The sequence below is a fragment of the Thamnophis elegans genome, chromosome 10, assembly GCF_009769535.1.
Source record: "Thamnophis elegans isolate rThaEle1 chromosome 10, rThaEle1.pri, whole genome shotgun sequence".
NCBI lineage: Eukaryota > Metazoa > Chordata > Lepidosauria > Squamata > Colubridae > Thamnophis > Thamnophis elegans.
In genome coordinates, this window is record NC_045550.1 from 26,494,549 (window position 1) to 26,500,339 (window position 5,791).

Here is a 5,791-nt window from a genome sequence, read left to right on the forward strand (position 1 = left end):
TTTTGTGGGGGATTATATCCCAGTCCAAAATAGAGTTATTAAATTTTACATACAATTTATAAAGAATATCTTAAAATATAAATATAAAAGAGAACTGTGATAAGGTCACAATATTATTTATATCTGGATAAAGAATGAAACCCGGAAACAGGAAAGAAGAACTTAGCAAATTGTCCTTCAGCTTCTTTCTCTGGGGTACCATAACTTAAAAGATGTTTCCTGTTCCAGCTAAAGCACAAAAGGCTGACCATGACAAAATTTCATAACCAAAGTTGGCATCACTAAAAACTGTTGCTTCGGCGTCTTCAGTAGAATGTATGTAATTTTGGAGAAACGGAGGGAGGGGGGGGGCAAAGGCCATACTTTCTCTTTAAGTATACTAATGCTACATTCTAAAATGTGGCCATGAGAAAGTGGAACTGAGACCTGTACTAAATTCAGTGGCTTTAATTTTATTCACATTGAATTAATAGGAACATTACGCACAAATTTGCTATTTCTATCCCCAGAAAATCTGTCTTTTGGATTTTTAAAACTTGGTATGTATTCTTTAAATCTGTAGTAAAATAAAAAAAAAAAACCTTTCCAATCATTTATATCATCTCCTTTCAGTCAGAGGATAGCAAATACATCAACTATCTCCCTTGTGATACTAATTCCTATGTTCAGAATTAGAGGAAATAAAATGTCCATGCTTTATCATTTTGCATTTGCTTGTGAAAATTTTTTGTTGTTTGATAGATACGTACGTATATATATAAATATACATGTACACCTTAAACAATACAAGACCTCACCTCGTGGTCACCCCACCCACCTTACATGGGACCTCATGGTGCATTTTCCTGCTCTGTTTTCAACTACTATATTTATCCTTCGTTGGTTCAAGTTCTGCTTTCTGGTTTACCTGCTGTACTTTTCTTTCTTCTAGGTGAGCCCCTGACATTCAAGAGGCTATTTTCTGCGGCACCATATTTTCTCCACTTTTTCTGAAAAATACATGCTACATGTTCTATTATGGCAAGACTTCTTTATTAGCATAAAAGATCTAATACTTGCCTTACCTATAGAACATCCTTGGTTTGAATCTCAGAAATAATGCTTGTTAGATTTGTTAGTTTGTTTGGCCATTTATAGTTATTCTTTCCCTTCTTTCTTTTCTGCTGGGCAGTTACTGTTTTTTTTTAATAAATAAGTACACAGGCATACCATTTCATTAGTTTTCTAGTGCCATATTTTTTTCCTCTCAAGGTTGGGGGCAATGTACACTATATTGCCAAAAGTATTTGCTCACCCATCCAAATAATCAGACTCAGTTGTGAGCGAATACTTTTGGCAATATAGTGTATATTGATGGAACTATGTGGATGAGCCACAATACAAGAATTTGGCTTAACATTGCTAAATTTGCTAAATTTGTACCAAAGGATTTAATTCTATAAAACAGAGAACAGATACTAATAAATAAAAATCAAAGAAGGAGTAACTCCCTATACACAACAAGTTTGAGATCAAAGTATATGTGTGCTTCTCTCTTTCCTTGACTATTGAATTCAAAGATGATAGTTTCTGTTTGATTAGGCATGACTGGCATAGACAAAAATAACTTTCTTCAATCAAGGAGTGGTATGATTTTTTTCATCCAGAAAAATTAATATGCTCAAAATTTGAATTTTTATGGTCATTTTTTATTGCCGAGAATTCCTGAGAAAACATAGCTGCTTTGAACATGACATTTATCATACTTTCCCCCAAGATAGCCTGATTCTGGTTTGTTGTAGCACTATTTTTAAATGTGTAGCAGGAGCTCTTAAAATGGAGAAGTTAACTCATGTGACTCTTGAATGTTATAACTTCATATTTCTCAATTGTTTCAGTAGTTTCTTTAATTCTTTTCAGAGGTTTAAGCAGGAGCAAGTGGGTTGGATGAAAACATTTCTTTATTACATGAATTTCAAGATTGAAAAACATTATTCTTGAATTATTGTATTTTTCTGACATGTCCTCCCTACAATTTCCAAAGGTTATTTCCAGATTTACTTGTTCTTTTTATCTAGAGACTCAGGCATGTAGCAAAAATACCAGTAGAGTTCAGTTTCTAAAAAAAATCTCAACTTATTCATGCACCCCAGCACACCTCCTAATTCAAAATCTAGGCAACTATCAGCAGGTTATATTTGAGTTTCAGAAAAATAAAGGCAATGTTTATTGCATATGATGGCTCCCAAAATCTATTTATTTAAACTTTCTATCAAAACCTGACTAGTGCATAAGATTGGCCCATACAACTTCAGCACTTTTCTCACCTATCCTGGATTTTTTCTCAATAAACTGCCATTGCCTTATCCAGTTCACATGAAAATTATGTTATTTTGGAAACCTTTTGTTATTCAAACTCTTCGTTCTATATTTTCCCATATACTGTATAATCTAATACTTTAAGCAAACTTGTTTGCTTTTATGTACTGTTTTTTTTACTACAGGAGTCTCATAAGCTCCTTCTTTGATATAGCCTGGCTTTTATTCTTCTAAGTCTAAAAAATGTAATTCCCCAGCCAATTATCTCCCATTTTGTAAATTTATATTTACCTAATATCTACCCCTCCAAACTCAAATATTATTTTTCTTCCTCCCCTGCCTGTAGCCAATTTTATGCATATTCAATCAAAAGTCAATTTACTACTTTGGAAACTTACTTTGGATGCATCAACAGAAATATGTCAAGATTATGGGAATTTATAGTTCCACTCCATTCTGCATTGGTCACTCTGCACCTGGAATACCATGTCTAGTTTTGGTTGCCACAATACAACAAGGGTGTTGAGGAACTGGAAAGAGTGTATAGAAGAACAACAAAGATAGTAATGGGCCGGAAGACTAAATTCTATGTAGAATACCTAAGGAACTGATAAATTTAGCTGAAAGAAAATGTGATAGCAGTCTTCCCATACTTGAAAGGTTATCACAGGGAAGAGAATATAGATTTATTCTTCATAGTCCCTGAAGAAAGAAAAGGAACTAATGGGTAGAATTTTACTCTGAGAGATCCAAACTTTATAAAGAGGAATTTCCTGACTGTGGAAGCTATTAAGTAGTGGGACAGATTGCCTCCAGAAGCTGTGGTTGCTCCAGCATTGGGGGTTTCAAATAAAAGCTGGAATCATTTGTCGTGATTGGAAGATTCTTGCTCTGAGCAGCAGGGTAGATTACAAAACCACAAAAGTCCATTCAACTCTATATTTGTGTGGCCTGTATCTAGAAGATAGAAAATACTTCCATTTGAGACTATTGTTTTTATGTTATTCACAAAATTTTATGAGATGCCTAAGTCCTCCATTTGTAACATTCACTTGTTTTCCTTTCACTTCTTTATTTGCTAGACAAAAATGCTTTGAGATGGATAACACTTAATGTGCATAATCAAAGGACATCATGGCAGCTCTCCGATTCTTTTACCTTTAACACATTTTTTCCAGAGGTGGGTTGCTTCCAGGTTTTTTGGCTTGGGTTGCAGAACTGGCAACGATCAAGGCTGGCCACGCCCCTGAACTGGTTCCCTGACGGCATGTTGTTTTGTAGTGCGCACTTGTGTGCAGTTCACTATAAATTGTTCTGCGCATGCGGAAAATTTTTTTATATTGAACTGTGCACGCGTGCATAGCACGCATCTGGTGCAAAAGAGAGCAAAGCGAACCGGTAATAAAACCGGGAGCAACCCACTTCTGTTTTTCTTTATAAAAATGTAATAAATTATGTTATAAATTGTGCTAAAAAGCTGGGAAAGAAGCACAATGATCTTCATTTAAGGAGAGATGGAGAATTGTATAACAGCTCTGGTTGCTAGTGATATGAAATCCTTTTAATACCTTAATTAAGCTTCACTTAATATCATAACAGTGGATAAGAACCATAATAGGAACCAAAACATATAAAAATCAATCACACTACATACCAATCTATAGCACTTAGCACAATAATATTCCATTGTTTATCATAACTAACTTCTGGTATAGAAGCATTTCTGAAATGAAGTAATAGCTTAGAATAATCCCCATTTCTGTAGAAAAAAATTCTATGGTGTAGAGAAGACACTTTTTGTGCACCTGATCAACACTTGCCTGGGTTTAGTTTTATTAGATGTCTGGCAAAAGGATAGTTTGTCCTCTTTTTTGCCCTCATGTCCTCTGTTCAGAAGGCACAGCCTTAAAATCAAATATGTCCCAGCTTTCTGAGTATTTTTTTTTTTTTTAAATTGGGTTGTTTTTACAACAGTAATGATTCAAAATTTCATACATTGTGATCTTGAAAATAGCCTGCTTCTTTCTTTTCCTCATCTATCAACAAATTTGACAAATTAGATGTATGTTAATGATCTTTTTCCTAATTCTAGCAATTGGCTTCAATCCAACCACTTAAAATCCATGATCTTTGTAGTCAATAGATTGCATGGCTTGCTTTATGTTTCTGTGATAAAACTTGAAAAGCATGTCATCATCAATTCAATGTTATTGCTAGCATATGTATTCTTGAAAACCAGTCTTTCTGATGCTGGAAAAGTAATTTCACATACCTGTAGGTCTAAGTACATTTTTTGCAGTATTTGCTGTAATTTTTGTCGCACCTGCCAAGAAAGTTAAAACAGTTTTTGTGTATCCTCCTTTTCTCTTCAGCTGTCCTTCCTTTGAATTGTCCGTTCTCCTTTCTCCATTCAGATATATGGTAAATATCGCTGGTATTGAAAGTTGAGCAGGGCTGGTTCTGCCTGGTACTTGAATGGAAGTGCAGCGGGAAACACAAGGTTGTAGGATAGACTGGTGAGTCAAAGAAACATTCTGGAAGAAGGCAGTGAGAAACCAGTGCCATACTATTACCTGAAAATTTCTTGACTGTATCCCAGTATCTTCAGAGTCAAGTACAGTTGGAGGGATAATAAAGCATAATAAATGCTACAAACATAGTTCCCAGATGAAGTAAGCTGCAGCTCATTGCAGTTTATGTCTTTTAATAAAATTGTCTGTTCAGAAAAGGTACAACCAGTCTAATTTCAATTCCCTCGCCTTATGGTTGAGAAGCATTTGTAAATATTTTGTGTTTCTTTTCCAATATTTATACAGCTTGCATCATAGGCTGGTTAAAGTTGACAGAAAATTTCTATGACAGCATTGTAAAATAGTGCTCTATAAAAACTGCTGGTCAGAGATGGGGCAGAGATCGGTTTGTATTTCGGATAGTATAAATCATAACCTACAAATAACAATTGCAATAACTAAACTGAAATAATTAAAGTTATTGATGGGACTCAGATTTAAAGCTCTTAATTCTCTCATTACTGAATGCAGGTATGTTGCATTTCAGAATTTTCAACCTTCCGGTAAGCAAAAAACAAACAAACAACCGTATTGGAAAGAGAGGCAATACGGTTGCCTCAAACGAGAGGCTCTTTTAAGGATAGATAAAAGATGATAAGGAAAAAAAGGATTTAAAAAAAGCTCATTTCAGGCTTTAGTGCTTAAAATACAAACCGAACTCCATCCCATCTCTGACCTGTCGTTTCTTTACAGGACCGTATCACGATAGTGTCTTTGTTACAATTGTGTCTTTTTCAGGATACCTGTTACGCTATCCAATCACAACTTCCATAAAACCTGCGCGGCGTCAAAAACACAAGGATCTTTTTCCATCTCTATAATTTTCTAGTTCTATAGGTTTATGAAAGCACGTTACGGGTGACGTTCTGTCGCCTTCTAGGCAAACGTCATATCTTTGCGACTCAGTCTCTAAGCAACGCAGA

At 35.0% G+C, this 5,791-nt stretch overlaps 1 protein-coding gene across 1 annotated transcript in view; it reads right to left on the minus strand.

Moving 5' to 3' along the window:
• Positions 1–5,595, minus strand: part of ENTPD1 (ectonucleoside triphosphate diphosphohydrolase 1) — a 56,530-nt gene extending 50,935 nt beyond the window's left edge. The window contains exon 1 of the mRNA XM_032225293.1: positions 4,571–5,595. The gene's annotated coding sequence lies outside the window, so the exon portion shown is untranslated. The remainder of the gene's footprint in view (positions 1–4,570) is intronic.
• Between the last annotated feature and the right edge of the window lie 196 nt (positions 5,596–5,791).